The sequence below is a fragment of the Pleurodeles waltl genome, chromosome 5, assembly GCF_031143425.1.
Source record: "Pleurodeles waltl isolate 20211129_DDA chromosome 5, aPleWal1.hap1.20221129, whole genome shotgun sequence".
NCBI classification, from domain to species: domain Eukaryota; kingdom Metazoa; phylum Chordata; class Amphibia; order Caudata; family Salamandridae; genus Pleurodeles; species Pleurodeles waltl.
This window is the reverse complement of record NC_090444.1, coordinates 1169564325-1169582038: the sequence shown is the minus strand read 5'-3', so window position 1 is coordinate 1169582038 and position 17714 is coordinate 1169564325.

The window sequence follows — 17714 nt, the reverse complement described above, 5'->3', positions numbered from 1 at the left end:
AATCATTATAGAGTTGTTGTTTCCTCCCAGTAAAAAGGGGGTTGTGAAAACATAATCATATATTCCTTCAGTATTCTTCAATATTATTATTTTATATATCTGCATATCATTGTGTCATGATATATCCCACAAACAAATATGGAAATCTTTTCTAATGGATCTGAAGTGTCCTTAAGCCTTGATTATGCTTGCTAACGTTTAGGACTCCAGTAGTCCTAAAAGTCATTTTAACAGAGTAGTACATTTGCACATGTATGCAAGGCGTAACACTGTTTTCATTATTAGCACCTGGAAGCTGGATTTTAAGAAAATAATGAGCTCAGTATTGAGTTCATGAATGATATCTTCTCCTCAAGGATGTCTTGCATTTTCTTCAAGGCAGGATTTTATCACTTGCTCAGTAGATACTTTTTTGCAGCATGTAACAAGTTTCTGTCACACGTTTAAGTTCCATATAATTTTATTGAGAGAAATCTTGTAAAAACTGTCCTAAATTGCATGTATTTTATCATTAATTGCCAAATGCCACTTTTCTATTGAGAGCACTGGTCAGTTGAAATGACAATTGTTTTTATTATCTGTTGTACTGCTTGATATTTTGTATTAAAGTGGAGCACTACCCAATGTGTTGTGTTTTATTTTTAACAGTTATGAACTATTACATTCTTTGACTTATTGCCATTAAGGCCTTCTGGTGGTACAAGAATCTATGAGTTCTGGACAAGTGGTTTTGCAGTACCCCAGTCCACAAAATGGCATTGTAAGAACATAAAAAACATTGTCTTCATTACCATTTTGCTACTGCATAATTACTTTACACATTGCCCTATGTTAAGCCTGTCTGCTCTTTGCCATAGTTAGCAGGGAGATGAGCTTGGATTAATTAAGTGACTTCTGTGGTTTACCCTGATGCGATAGTGTTATTATTCGCTGTGCTGGGCGATCACCCACCTCCAATAATAATCTACAGGAGAAAGAGAATGGGTGACCTATCCTGAAGTCAGCATCTATGCAGTGGCTCTTATTTTTTGACAAGAGTTATAAATTAAGCACACTTTGCAACTTCATGGGGTAAAGTTGGGTTGACACTCCTGTGGCCGTCTTGTTTCTGGTCCTCCCTGTCATTGCAAGCCTTTTAAGTAGAGTCCTGCCCCAAAAGCTGGATGCAAATAAAGTAGACTACATATGTCCAAACCGAGGTTATGCTTAAGACTGCCTGACAGTTCTCCCTCTCGCTCTTGCCCACTCTATCTGTGAATGCAAAAGTCGTCGTTCTTATTACTGAGTAATTTAATACCTTCATTTGAATAGATTCATTAATTCTGCTTAATATTATCATGCCTGACTTCCAAGCAAGAGATTTATTATACCTTGTAGCTTTCACATACTTAAATCCTCCATAAATCAGTGAGCGTAATTATCAGCCTCAGGAAGCAATAAGGCTCTGATAAGGCAGTTAATTTGGTAATTGCTTTCACTACCAGCTCAGCTAATAGCAATTTTGACGTCCAGAAGTATGGTGCACGTAATCTTTGTTTTTTTCAACTAATTCCTAGTATATGCCTGTATTCTTTGCACCAGTGACTGTATTTGATAGCATTTCTGAGCCATGCCTTCATGTTCCACGTTAAAAGGTGTAATAGCGTTTCAGGGCGATTTAATAGAAATAGTAAGACGCTTACAAAGGCATATAGATAGTGCTCGAAACATGTACACAGATTCCTTATGTATACTTGGTGTTGAACTTTGTGTATACCTGTTTAATAATTAGCCTTACAGTAATTACCATTTACAGTTTGACCCACAAAAAAACAATACTTCGAACTATGGATTTTTGTCTGTAATCAGAGCCAGCAAGCAAGATTATGGGCCTGATTACAATTTTGGAGGAGGTGTTAATCTGTCCCAAATGTGACGGATATACCACCAGCCTTATTACGAGTTCCATAGGATATAATGGACTCGTAATGCGGCTGGTGGTATATCCGTCACATTTGGGACAGATTAACACCTTCCTCCAAAGTTGTAATCAGGCCCTATATGTTTTTTAATGGGATTTGAATTATAGCCCTTTTCCTGCCTCCCCTTTAATGCTAGTTTTACTGCAGTTATAGTTTTTGGACTGTCTTTTTGTCTTTTTAACTTCTATTTTTTTTTTTTTTTTAGCAGTGTTCCATTGGTTTAGACCGAGCCTACCACATAGTGCAAGCAGTCTGGCAGGGAAAGATGTCTAGTGAACTTGTAGTGGACTCCCAGCCTGCCCTTTGCTTAGCATTGGTTCACATATTGTCACTCTCATTTGCTTTCTTTTTATGTGATGTCTTGCCTTGCTCTTCGTGTGTTTGTCCTTCCCCTGGAGCATAGCCTCTTCACCATCATTTTGATAGGCTGACTTTATTCCTCTACTGCTCACTTTTAGAAAGCTACTTTTTCTTTTTCGTAATACAGTCCATGAGAGTGGATGCATCTTCCAAGTGTGTTGCTTTCCCTCTCTCCCCATGTACTATCCCAAGAGTGCTCCATCCTCCCCCAACCCCCATGGCTCGTTCATTGCTCTCCTACCCTCCCTGGCTCGCCAGTGTGTGCTGCTTTCCCACTGAAATCTATGCCCCCTTCTTGATCTACACATTGCTCTGCCATCCCCCTCAAATAGCCTGTTGCTTCCTCTGCTCTTCTTCATCCTGCTCAGCTTTTTATCCTCTTTTTATTCTAAACATGTCTAGGTTTGGGGCCTTGTTCTATGTGGAGTGAGTGCCTTTCCTTTTTCCGTGCTGGCCGTTGTTTCTTGTTTTATAATTATTCTCTCTTTGACCCAGACTTACTAAGCTCTTGCATTGCTTTTGCGTCACACAAGACAACAGAAAGGGTTCCGTAATATTTATTAAAACACACGAAGCCACCTTGCATGATTATGCAAGGCACAGTGAATCCATAGTAATGCAAGGTAGTGCAAATCCCTACCTTGTGTTACTCTCCAACAGGGAGTTGTTAGACCTGTCAGCCTTAGGGTGGTCTTCCTTCAAACCTTTTACCGTCCTATTTTGCTGAATTCATTTTTTGTTTGTTTTAGGACTCTGTGCAGATTAACACTGTTAACCAGAGCTAAAGTGCTTGTGCACACTCACTAAAACATGGTAAAATTGGCTTACAGCAGATCAACATATTTAATTTACTTATAAGTCCATAGCACAGTGGCATACCATATACACAGAGCATGTAAATTAAATGCTACTAGTGGGCCTGCAGCACTTATTGTGACACCCCCTGAACCCTTGAAGTAGTCCCTTAAAATATGACCCAGGGCTGCCATTGAAGCATGAATGCAGCTTTAAAATGCCAAATCTACTAAGACTTAGACTCCCCTTTTATTTCCTATGTCACCCCTAAAGTAAGCCATAGCTAGCCCATAGGGAGAGTGCATTGTAATTAAAAGGTTGGACATGTACTTTTACATTTTACATGTCCTCATAGTGAAAACTCCTACATTTGTTTTTCACTTCTGGGAGGTCTACCTTTTGGTTACCTTATTACATTTAATAAGTCCTAACTTTTGATAGTGAACAGGTAAACATTTCAGGTTTTGTGTCTGAGAAATTGTCATTTAAAACCCTTTTTTAATTGTAAAGTTGGATTTTACGTTACAATTTTGAAAATTCCACTTTTAGAAAGTTGGCATTTTCCTGTCCTAATTATATGGTGCCTGCTGCTTGTTCCTGCGTCACATAACAGGATGTAGTTGGTAGTTGGTCTTTGGGCCTCATTAATAAGAAATGATGCATCGCTGGTGCAATGCAGCAATGGGTAAAAAATGTTAACGCTGCGATATGACAGATCCTAACGCCATGCTTGTGCCATATTTACAAAATGGCGCACCATGGCGTTAGGATCTTGGCAGCGTAAAAAAAAATTAGCTAGCCTGTGCACCACATTGGAAAACAAAATGACGCTACTGCTGCAAAAGTGAAGCTAGGCTGAATAGCGGTACATATTTTGACACAAGCTGTCCTAGTGTTACTTTTGAGCGCTTAAAGCATAAAAAAACAGTCTAAATATGCTGCATTAAAAAAGAAAAAACAGAACACACTTCAGAAGCAGACAGAATCCAGGAGGCCAGAGACCTCAGGACAACCCCAGCAATCCAGGAACCAGCCAGGATGTCTTTACAGACTCCCAGGAGAAGAGGAGGTGAAAGTTGAAGAGGAAGAGAAAGAGCAAGTTTAGTGAGGAGAATAACATCCTGATCACTGAGGTGAAGGAGCATCAATACCTGCTCTTCATCACCTCAAAACTGCCATTAGGGAGGAAAGAGGCCATATGGCAGTCCATCGTGGACAAGGTCAACAGTGAGGCAGAGGTCAAGAGGACAGCGATTGATTGTAAAAGGCTTTGGCACAATTGCAAGCGCAGGACAAAAGAGAAACTGACCAGCAACCGCAAGGCAACATTACAGACTGGCGATGGACGTCTGGCCCCCCAGGACCAGGTGGATGAATTGGAGGAGATGGTGGCAGCTATCATCCCTGAGAAGTTGGTGACAGGAGTCCCGGGACAGGACACTGAGGCCTATGATGAGCAACATGAACCACAGGGTGTCACAGCAAGGGGCAATGTAGCAGCTAGGTTATGTCATAAGGTGCTGTCCAAAGGGTAGTATGCTGGCACATCTATGGTTAGATAGCAAAGAAATGTAATGCACATTGACCACTCACAATTTGCACAGTCCAGTACAAATCCGTCACCTTACTCCCTGAAATGTGTGAAGTGGAGCATCAGTCTATGTTTACCTTTCTTTGTATTCTGGCACTTGCAGTGCAATCTATAACAGTACTCACCACAACTACAACTCCCAGAATACACAGCAAAAAGCATGGAATGGAACAATACACTAAGCATGCACACTGCTACCTTGCATAACCTGACTCTGACAACGCAGGCCACTTTGCACTATGTAGCTACTCTGTCCTATTTCGTACTATGCACACTAATCTAGAATGTAAATCCTCTGAATGGAATTGCTGTATCACAGGAGAAAAAACTCATCTGAGAAGAGGGTCAGGTGTGAGCTATGGGAGGTATCCACATATAGGGGCATGGCAACAGACACGTCTATAGTACCCCGCATAAAACTACATTGCACCCAGCTGACCTGGTATGCAGGGTGGGTGCACACAGGTGTCAGCTGCCATGGAAGGGACTAGAGGAACCCCTCACAACTAATCAATCGGACTGGGTCGGGGGGTAATGCAAGAGATGCACACCACAGGACCATGTGTGTAAAAACTAATGATGATGTGTGGGCCTGGTGGGCCATTGCTACTGCTGTGCATCATAGGTGCTGTCAGTGCATGTCAAGCTGCCCTTAAGGCTGAATGGGGAGACTCTGCATACTGGGGAGGTGGGAATGGACATGTGTCCTGGAATGCAGCTACACAAATATACATGCACTGCTGGGTGTGACAGGGATGGCAGAAAACAGCCCATTTCGGGACTATAACCTACATGTTATGTGGACCTGGGGGAATATGCAGCACGTGCCAGGAGGGAGGATGAGGCAACATTGTCCCAAGGTGTCACATGGAAACTTTGGAGGATGTCAAATAGGGACCTGACAAGGGGTACCAATAACCACTTAGCCATTACAAATGGCAGGAGTCATGGGAGCACCCAAGCTGAAGTGGGTGGGCCTAGTCATGTGGGAATCATATTTACAACACTAATACCATGTGGGGTGATGCCAGACTCATAGTTTTCAATAACAAAGCAACATGTAGCACCATTGGATTTGGTTAAGCATAATCCATGTGTTGTAGGCATGTGAGAATGAAAGTATGATGTGGGTAGCATCACTGTGTGACACTAACCCATGTACCAGGACCCTAAAGTGGCTGATCAGAGTAAGCATGTACACATATAAGGGCATGGGCCTGAGTCACATGACATGTTACATTCTGCAGATAAACAACTCTGAGTGTGATGAAATGGAGAAATGTCAGTGATTGTCAGCTACCCAGTACGACACGGCCCATCCACTCAGAATATGTACAAAGTGCTTGTGAGAACAATAAAGTGATGCTACCGCCACTAACTAAAATACTGTGAAATTTGTTATCAATACCCATGCCTAACAGGTGCACTACACATCACTGTTGAACTGAAAGTGCTGCTTCTGAAACCTTGAATGTCAAACTGATAATTCATGTTAACATCTAACAGAGATCACCAATAACATTTCTCTGTCTCATTGCAGAGGAGAAACCCATACCTACAGCCAGCTTACTGTCGTGGACTTTGAACCGACAATGTGGATGAGGAGCTGCAAACCATTAACTCGGACATCCACCATCTCCGGTTGCAGGGCAGCTTAACAGCATTGCAAATCTCCGGATGATTCACCAAACATCCAACAGACACCACCTGCCAGTCCATCCAAAGCCCTGGTCTCCCAGGACACACAACTAACTTTTTGAAAAGACTGCAGTAGAAGTCCAGCGGGAGCTGGCAGATCAGGTGCGGGCAGCGATGGAAAGTATGGTGGGCACCCGAGAGACAGTCCATAGGTGCCTTAGTCCAAATAAGGACAACTCCTCCACCATACAAGGAACCTACTCTCCGCTTTGTGGCCTCAAGCAATCCCTGACTGACAATATGAGGCAGAGACATGAGTAAATGCCCTACCAAAGTGACACCAGCGGGGTTGCCAACCAGCTGGGGGCAATCAGAAATGTCTTGGAGTACACGGAATGGAAGTAGGACTCCCTCATTGAAAACATAGGTGCAGATCCTCCTTGCTGTTGTGCTGCCCTATGTGTTGCCACAGATGAAAGCTGCCGTGGACACGGGATCCACACACATCTTTAGCCATTGATGTGTGTGTGTCTCTCTACATTGACACCTTCAACACCCCTTTCACAGGAGGCACCATACACATCAGAGCAGAAGATGTGGACTGCACATCTTTTTTTCCAAAAAAGTGCCTGGTAGCATTTCTCTGTGGCACATATTCACTTTCTCCTTTGCCCTCTGCTCAACAGTTGTCTCATGAATTGTCCCTCTGAAAAACATATGATTTTTCACTTGTAAATAAATGTACTAACTACAACCTATGTGTTGTATGTGTATCCGAGAAAGGACTAAGTTGAAAATGTTGCATTGTGTGATGCAGATACACTGACTACTTGCCAAAGGAACATATGTGGATTGGAGGTAGAGACAATGCCGCACAGCAGAGTGAAACACGGTTGCTGAACCTAATATGTAATTTGACTAGCAAGCAGTTAAAGAGGCTCCCAAGCAGGAAGTGCAACAGGTATCATGCAGCCATTGTTAAAGCTGATGTAACTCACACCACAGATGGCTGGCCTAACCATAGATAGTAGCATCCAAACAACATTGCTGTGACAAGCAAATGATGCAAGTGTGAGTGTGTAAGGGGCAGGCATCAGTGTGTGAGCAAAAAATCTGTGGATTAGGGTGAGTGCAATGACAACAACATCACATCAATGCATGTTTTATGTCTTACCTACAAAGAACAACTGTTTGTGAATACCTGTGTTGGGCTGATTGTCATGTACACTGCTCAAAAACATTTGTAGATAGCTCTGTGTTTCCATGGCGAACCTGACAGGTACCTGTCCATAGAGAAATCTCCTTGTCACACATCTAGCCAAATATTGTTAGCAAAGACAAAGGCATGTAGTTAACTCTACCTGAGCAGACAAGTAGTTCCTACAAGTAAATCATGATGGAGACTCATGTGTAGCAAACAACTAAATGTATTTCAATAAATATATGTAACTAACACTACCTAGCATACAAAACCTAACTATTCTAACCTAATATAAACAAACATATTAATTACTACCTACAACTATCTTAACATAACCTACCGTACTCTATATATTTAAAACCACATGATAAACATCAATCCCCCCACCCTTAAAATGCATCAGCAGACAAAGACAACAGTAACTACAGCTTTTTTTCATAAACTAAATAAACATTTAGGGCTAAACAAATATATATTTTTTATTATTTTTTATTATTTTTTATTATTTTTTATTTTTTTTTTTATTTTTTATAAACACATAACTTATACATCAACCCCCTACCCACTAAAAACTCTTAATAAAACAAAAAATTTACCCACCACCTTGACCAACTATAAACTACTAACACTTTCCTACACTACATTAACTTACCCAATCTAAGCTATCTAAAACACCTACAATTAAAATAGCTATCTACAAGGGAAGCAAAGATGGGTCCTTGCGGCTCATCTGGACCCTTAGTGTCACTGCACTGACAGCACAAAACTTAAGGTCCGATACTTCTTTACACACGTACTGCTTTAAGTCTGGTATGAGTCTTTGGGCTTGAGCATGGGAGACAATTTGGTGTGTGTGACTGCATTTCCTTGGTTGTTATACCTTGTGGGAATGCACTCCAGGCCCCCGATGCCTTCTCTTTGTCAAAGGTCTTCCCCAACTTCCAAAATGCCTTGTGCACTTTACAGAAATGCTGGTAACGGTCCTCCCATATTTGCTGATGCTTATCTTGATCTGGGGTCATGTTCCCTGTGTAATCATAAAAAAACATGTTATACAAGGATTAATTTGTTAAATTATCATCACCCATGATATGTAAATACTATCTTCAAACATCATATGTTGCACTTTACATATCCCAAATATATACTGAAGGTCAAAATGATCAAACATCTGCACATTATCTATCATCTCCAAAATTACCATGGTCAAAGTAGCAAGGCAGTACGGTCGTGAAACATCTAGGCATGACCATGTCAGCACTGAGTATGCGTAGGAACAATACTGTTTTGAAATCATGGTAAGGCACACACTTCATGTTGTATTGATCATCAGTGTCCCTTATGCATCCTGCAATGCCTTTGATTCCATTGGCATTAGCCAAAGTAGGATGAGCAAGGACTGCAAATTACATGTATTGTGTCACAACATTGGTTGCCTGATATGGCAAGAACACATACCTGGGCACATTGCTACATATATTTTACATGTGCCAAGTATCAGATGTGAGAATGGGGATGGATAGCTCACACAGAAATGTATGAAACAAATCCTGTATGAACACCTGTTAGTACATGGTGGGCTGTGCCACGACTTCTTACATACTCCCAAAGTAACTTCATGTGTTCTATAACGCAGCCAATTGCCTGTTCATGCATCAGATGTTAATGTAACCTTGCTATCTGCCAGCACTCAGCACAACCATGTGATGGGTGTGTACATGTATGCTCTACATATCATCTGCACAGGGACCTTGGGATGGCTGACGCTGTTCATAGTATGACCCTGTTTCCGGAACATTTTAGAGACTATCATGTTGAGCACTATCTGAAGATGGATTTGGTACTGGCATGTCATATGACTATGCTGTGCAGATATTCCCCAGGACCAACACACATTGTCATATCTGTGAAGATGGCAGGGGATAGCAATGTTGATCAATCCAAGAAAGAGTGTGGGTCATCACAAAACATGAGTGGGCACTTCAACTTCATTCCCAAGTGTGGAATGGTGTCATCTGTCCTGTTACACTTAGGGCCTTATTCACAAGTCCCTCTGTCCCAAATAATGTTTTTTTGTGACTGTCCCGTAGAATACACAGCAGGAACATACATTGAAAACTACATGATGACACCCTGCATGACTTGTTGGGGCCCTTTAATTATATCACATAGCCTTACTGTTATTACTGTGTTGTGAATCATCACCCCTGTGTGGGCTAGCCATACACATTACACTGTGAGCATCAATACCATATCTGTGCAACTGAAATGCATTTGTTAGGTATACAATTCCTGCCATGTTCACCTATGAATCCACTACCTCATATATTCACAGATTCTGGCTCTATGGTCATTCCAGCAAACATGTGGCTCCTCAGTGATAGCAAACAGATTCTTCTTGACATTAGTCAGAGGCAACTGCACATCCAGGACACAACCTCTACCTTACTGTACCGATTCATATGTAACATATGGAGCTTGATTTGGAATAGATGCACATTGAAAATGTCATTGCACAAAGCATCCAATACCACATACAATTCTTGCACTAGCAATTAAACATATAGGTAGCACCAGGTCCACCTGCAAGACATAACAGGAGAAAGTGCACTGTGATTGTAGAACACAAACACTGTGGTCAAATATTGAACAGTACACACAAATTGCAATTTTCCATGGATCCCTTCTGGTTGTAACAACTAGAATGGCTCATTTGACATGCCTCAATGATATACATTAGTAGGGCAAGCTGACAAATACACGCATATGATGAAAGAATACATGCATCTGTTGGCCACATTGTCGAATCGTTACAAATTACTTACTACCCCAATATTTCACAATGGTAGCAAAGTATCATGGCACTCTGCACATAAATGACTCAAAGACCACACTCTAAGGACTAGCAATATCCGTGCTTTACTCTGTTCTTCACATGTACATGACTATGCTATACATCATGTTAGCCATTCTTGTTCCCTCATATAACGAACATTGGTATTTGTCAATACTGTATAGTCTTAGACATCTGTTGGACTTATTTGCTTATGCACGGTCATCCCCAATCTTTTTGCCTCCTGACCCCTATTTTTTCTGACCTGTTTCTGTTGGCTTTTGAACTCTGAGCACTTTACCACTGCTAACCAGTGCTAAAGTGCATATGCTCTCTGTGCAAATTGTATGGTTGATTTGTTTATCCATGATTGACATAGTTGACTTACTAGTACTTCCCTAGTAAAGTGCACTAGAGGTGCCAGGGCCTTTAAATCAAATGCTACTAGTGGGCCTGCAGCACTGGTTGTGCCACCCACATAAGTAGCCCTGTAATCATGCCTCAGACCTGCCACTGCAGTGTCTGTGTGTGCAGTTTTAACTGTAAATTCGACTTGGCAAGTGTACCCACTTGCCAGGCCTAAACCTTCCCTTTTATTACATGTCAGACAACCCTAAGGTAGGCCCTAGGTATCCCAAAGGGCAGGGTGCAGTGTATGGTTAAGGTAGGACATATAGTAATATTTTTTATATGTCCTGACAGTGAAATATTGCTAAATTTGTTTTTCACTGTTGCAAGGCCTGTCCCTCTCATAGGTTAACATGGGGGCTACCTTTAAATCTGATTAAAGTGTAGATTCCCTTTGGGAGCGGATGGAAATGTGGAGTTTGGGGTCTTTGAGCACACAATTTAAAAATACATCTTTTAGTAATGTTTATTTTAAGATTGTGTGTTTGAAAATGCCACTTTTAGAAAGTGAGCATTTTCTTGCTTACACCATTTCTGTGACTCTGCCTGTTTGTGGATTCCCTGTCTGGGTCAGTTTGACAGTTGGGCTGGTTGCACCTCACACTAGACAGTGACACAAAAGGAGCTGGGGTGTAGTCTGCATTTCCTGATGAGCCATCTGTGCTAGGAGGGAGGGGAGGAGTAGTCACTTACACCTGAAAGGGCTCTGCCTGTCTTCACACAATGCAGTCTCTGACCCCCTGGGGAGTGTCTGGGGCCTGGCCTGGGCAAGGCAGGATTTCACATTCAAAAGAGACTTTACTTTGAAGTAGGCCTACTTCAAAGGAGAAATTGGGTATAAGAAGGGCACTCAAAACCACAGACTTTAGAACACTTCTGGAAACAAGAGGAACCTCTGCCTGGAGAAGAGCTGAAGAGCTGAGGAAGAAGAGCTGCCCTGCCTGTGACTGTGCTTTGTGGATCTATCCTGCAATTGTTGCTTCTGCCAGAGTAAGAGGGCAAAGACTGGACTTTGCGTGCCTTCCATCTTGTGAAGAAATCTCCAAGGGCTTGATTTAGAGATTGTCTCCTGTTGTTTGAAGTCTCAGGGACAGCAAAGACTTCTCTCTGCCAGCACCTGGAGTCTCTGGAGAGACTCCTGCTCTGACGAGTGGTGCCCTATCCAGTCTCTGGGCCCTTGGAAGGAAAGCTGGTGGAAATTCAAGGAAATCAACTTTGGACGACTTCGGATCGATGCCGCTGCTGGATCCGGTAACGCCCCCTGCACCAGACTCCGTGATCTTCGCTGGAACGCGACGACCTTCGCAGGCCCGACATCGCTGCAGCCCCACCAAAGTCCGTGACTCCGTGGAAGTCGCCGCACCACGTCGCGACGAGCCGCTAGAAGTGCGCGGATTCAATGTTTCGCACAGACGCCACGATCCCCGACTTCGCGCATCGGCTAGTTTTCACTCTTCACCGAAGGTACTGTACTTGGGGGTCTACGCGACTCCGTGTCCAGTGCTGCTGGTGTCGGATTGTTGGGAACGACTCCGTCACGACGCCGTGTTAACACCTCATCGAAGCATTTTGGCCCATATTTATACTTTTTTAGCGCCACATTTGCACCACTTTTTGATGCAAAAGTGGCGCAAACTTACAAAATACTACTGTATTTTATAAGTTTGCGCGCTTTTGCATAAAACATTTACATAAATGCAGCACTAAAAAAAGTATAAATATGGGCCTTTGTGTTTGTAAGTGCTATTTTTTAGTTTAATCTTTAAAAATTCTGAACTTGACTTATGTATGTCAGATGTTTGTCGTTTTGGTCTTGTTTTGTTTAGAGAAATATTTCCTATTGTTCTAAACTGGTGTTGTGTCATTTTGTAGTGTTTTCATTAAGTTACTGTGTGTGTTGGTACAAATACTTTAAACCTAGCACTCTGAAGTTAAGCCTACTGCTCTGCCAAGCTACCAAGGGGGTACGCAGGGGTTAGCTGAGGGTGATTCTCTTTTACCCTGACTAGAGTGAGGGTCCTTGCTTGAACCTGACTGTCAACCAAAGATCCCATTTCTAACAACATCAAACGTTCATGTCTAGTGAATCCCCAAAGCTCAGTATCTGAAATCTGACACACACGTGTGAGATATATTCAGATAAATCACCGTCCACATAACAGACCTATGTACAGAGTTACATACATCAGGCCTCATTTACATGAGACATGATCAACTGGAGTATCACAAAATGGGACAGCTCCTGAAACAGCACATCCCCCAGCGCAGCACAAGTTAGAAAAATTCCTGGCAGCAGGCCATGAATTGTAAAGGTACACACTTTCTCAGGTTGTGCACAGCACATCTGTTAACATGTGCACCATGATGGTAACAGAGAAATTGGACACTAGATTTGCCTGGGCTACTACTTAGTGTGGGTGCATTACAGCCCAGCATTCTGAAGCCTCTGTGTCATGCTTTATCTATTAAAAATATGTTTGTGGGTGCTGGCATTTTGCGCTGACATATATGACCCACTGACACTATGGGCCTCATTTACGAGCTCTAGGGCCACACTGCGGCACTGGAGCATCATTTTCCTAACATTCCAATGCCACAGTGTGCCAGCCGATATTCACAAGCTTTGGAATGCATCAGATTTCTAAGTCACCTCAGGGGTGGCGTCACAGTGGCACGATGGTGAGAAATGTAATTATTTCTCCCAGTTTTTTGCACTTCCTATGTGTGCTGCATTCTACAGCACACACAAAGAAGGAAAACACCATTAATGATTGTTTATGTGCAGGAAGGTGTTCCTTCTTGCACAGGAACAATCATCCCTGCAAACCAGGCACCCTTGCACCATGTCACAAGGGTGCATGTGTTGGCACTCAGCAGCAATTTGGCAGGAATGCACAGTATCTAATAGATAGAGTGCATTCCTGCTCTTTTATTTGGATGAAGCGTAGCCCAGCAACAAGACTTGCGGCCCTGCCCGATGTCAAAACTTAAAAATGAGGTCCTAAGGCCAGCAAACATCTGTCTGCAAGTGTGATCCAATGGTTTCTTCATAAAGGATGTGTACTTACCAACAGTTCCACCAACTTCTATTCCGAGGCATGGACGAGGTCACGCTCCCTGCTGATCAAGTCAGCCCAGCGATGCTTCAGTTGATGGGCTGTCCTCTCCACCTCAAATATCCTCTGCATGTGGAAGTGGGCCTTCTCCTACCGTAGCTTTCTTACCTCTGTCTTATACCCCTGTGTAACAAGCCATCTCATGGCCACCATGTTGAGCAGGTAGTACATCATCAGCCAAAGGAACCCTCCAAACCCCTTGGCAGTCATTGTCTTTGCCTTTCCCTTTCCTGACATGTACCATTCCAAACATGCTATGCACAACCCACAAATAAGCCACAACTACCCCCAACTACCCATAACAGCTATAATAACCCAAAGACGTGCTCCCGACAAAACATTATACAATACAAGTACAAAGGATAATGAAGATGTGAGGGACACAACAGGGAGAGAAGACAGGCATAGCAAACTCCAACACCAGCAATCATCTCCAGCAACACCACAACACAACCTTTCTGAAGCACAGACAAAATGACTGTGAGTTGAAGAGAAAGTGAAACTAACTTCACAGTTCCTGGTTTGCAGCATGGCTTATTCATTGTATCACTTCAGATGCAGCACACTTTTAGCTGATACGTCAATTATTTTGATGCTTCAAGCCAGTGCGTGGAATTCACATAAGGCCTGACAAAGCACCATATGGTGTTTCTGACGTGTTGGATAGAATGCACCATTTTTGGTTGATGCAATGGCTGAAAAATACACATTCGCCTCATGAGTCTATTCTTGTGACACAATGAGGAAAATATGTGGTTTTATATATAGTGTTATGTGGAATGCACGTAAAAAGTTACAGGGACGGCTGTGTTAACTGTGAATGGTTTGGTTTGCATGCTTCCTGTCATTCTATGTGTCTAGTGTGTGTTGGGAGTGTACATATGTGAAAGTGCATGCATTACTAGGATCATATTATGCATAGGGCACAAACCCCATGTCTGTGTAATGTCACACCTTTCAATGGTTGCCCCATGTGCCAACAATGTATTGCCACCAGATTGAATTGCTTGAGATACCCCCAGGGATGCTACATATTTGCCCTGGACTTGGGTCAGCACAAACACATCTAATACAGCACAGACGTCTGCCAATCTGTTCCATGTCCCAATGTGCAGAAGCAGAACATCAGGCATCCTTGGGGGGAGGGGAGGGCTACAGTCTCCCATGCAGGCTGAGGTAGCCTGGACACACATGTACAGGGATGTATGGATGGGGCCATTTGCCCCCGTTTCCCCTCCAGGGGGCTGCCATCAGGGGACACACTGCCAGTGCACCTCCAGAGATTTACTTTGCATCTAGCCAACATCTTACATACAGTGTACAGTCCGAATCTGTGTGGGGTTCATATTGGCATGTGCCCACACACCCCTACACAAAGAGGGTGCACCCTGAGTTGATGCCACAGCCACTGTAAGTCTCCTGAAGCCACAGCTTTGTCATGAATGCCCACATATACATATGCAGCACCTTCAAGCATTTTCATGAGCCCCAGGGGACCACAAAGTGTGTGCAAAGGGCCATTGGGCAGCTGCAGTACTCATACCACACAGAACTTGCTGTGAATACTGTGACACTTAAAGTGCCATTTACACATATGTGAAGGTGCCCTGACTAGTCCATTTCACATCATTTGTGTTTCACATGATTTTCATTTATGCTGATGCTGCAATGGAAGAACACCATGCATGCTTTTGCATGAGCTACATCACAACGTTACTACACTCTGCATCAAGGTGGTGTTGGGTATAGACATGCAATACCCATGGAGTTTGACACTGTGACAGGTAATGAGACTCACATGCACCATGCTCTGTCCCAAACTGGCCAGACATCCCCATTAAAGCCTAAGCAAGGATTTATCAAATGATATGACCTTGGCCCACCTGTTTCAATGTGTCCCGCATTCTGTTGCTCACATTGTCCTTGCTGGACTCTGCCATGGATGGTCCATTTGCAAGAAGGTTTTGAGTGAATTGTGATGCAAATTGACATCAGAATGGGTGGATTTGTGAGCCTTTTCTGTTGGCATCTACATGTGTACATTGGTCATTTAGATGATTCATGTTGGTTGTCCAGCACTAATGCACCAACAAGGTATTTGCAATACATATCTTACACTAAGTAACCCATGTGAGCCTCTTGTGGTGAGTTCAGTCACTCCATAGCTATGAGTCCACGATGATCCACAGAGCTGGACTTTTCATGGTCTCACGGATACTGTTGGGAGGCTTGTGCCACCAGATGGGCCGTAAGAGGGGTTACACCAGCATAATCGGCCTGTGGTACCTAGGCTCATATCTGTACATTTTGCCGTCCTAGGATAGCTTGTGGTTGCGGGATAGCCAATCAGGCTGTGCCAAAACCTGAGTGCTGCAATCACTCTACAGTGTAACTGGCATGCAGTTTTTTTTTTGCTTGCCGTGCCATTCTAGTCTGGATCCAGCCATATGCAAATCAGTCTTGACCCTGCTCCCCATGGGAACAGTCCAGCCCGAACTGTCAGACCAGGTTCTCCCTGATCACATGATGTGTATTCAATCAATCTATGCAATGTCAAATGCACTGTATGTGCACAGTCATCATACAATTAAACATCCTGTCATATTTCTGCAGCAGATTTTGGTGGTGCCTATTTCCCATTGCGCTAGTCCACTCAATGTTATGTGTTCACACTTCATGTGTGGAGAGACAGAGGCCCTCATTACAACATTGACGGTGAATGCCGCCTACCGCCGTGCTGACGGCCGTCAACATACCGTGACCGCAGCGGTATACCGCTATGGGTATTACGACCCACACTGAGAAATCCGCCACTATACAGGCACCCACACAAGTCCGCCAGACCAAAGGTCAGTGATAAACTGGTGGTACCAAAACCCACACCGTTACACCAACAGAAATATGCCCACAGTATCAGGACACATGAATCACCGTGGCGGTCTTTCAACCGCAGTAAACCATTGGCGGTACACACTGCTGTGCTCGAAATACACAAATCCTTACAAAACTACACCACACTGGACAATTCAAACTACAAACACCTGACACACATGCACACACCACATCCACACACTCAGACCACTGTAAAACACCCACCCACATTACCCACAACCCTTTCAATGAAAAAAATAATTGCTAACAGAGAGAGAGACAAGCCAGGAGTACCCACTCAATCTGAGCCACAAATCACCATCACCCATACACCATCCACGCACCTCACAGCACACACCACAACACATCACCCCACACATCCTCACACATACCGCTCACACCACATCCATGGCACCCCAAAGACACCCCAGGTTTTCAGGGGAGGAGGAGCTAAGGGTCATGGTGGAGGAACTCAATCCAGGTAGAGCCACAGCTATTCGGATCACAGTTGCAGCAGACGTCCATTGCAAGGAAGATGGAGCTATGGCGGAGAGTCGTGGACAGGGTCAACGCCGTGGGACAGCACCCCAGAACAAGGGATGACATAAGGAATAGGTGGAGCGACCTACGGGGGGAAGGTGTGTTCCATGGTTGCAAGACACCAGGTAGATGTACAGAGGACTGGCGGTGGACCCCCACCTCCTCCCCCACAACTAACCACATGGGTGGAGCAAGTCTTGGCGATCATGCATCCTGAGGGCCTCGCAGGAGTAGCAGGAGGACTGGACTCTGGTAAGTCAAATCTTTACTACTATATCCCCCACCCTACCTGCATGCCATCACAAACTCCTACTTCTACCCTCACCCCCATCACTCCACCACCTCACATATACCCCGCTCTCACAACCCACCCATCCCAATACCAAGCCCTGCATGCAAC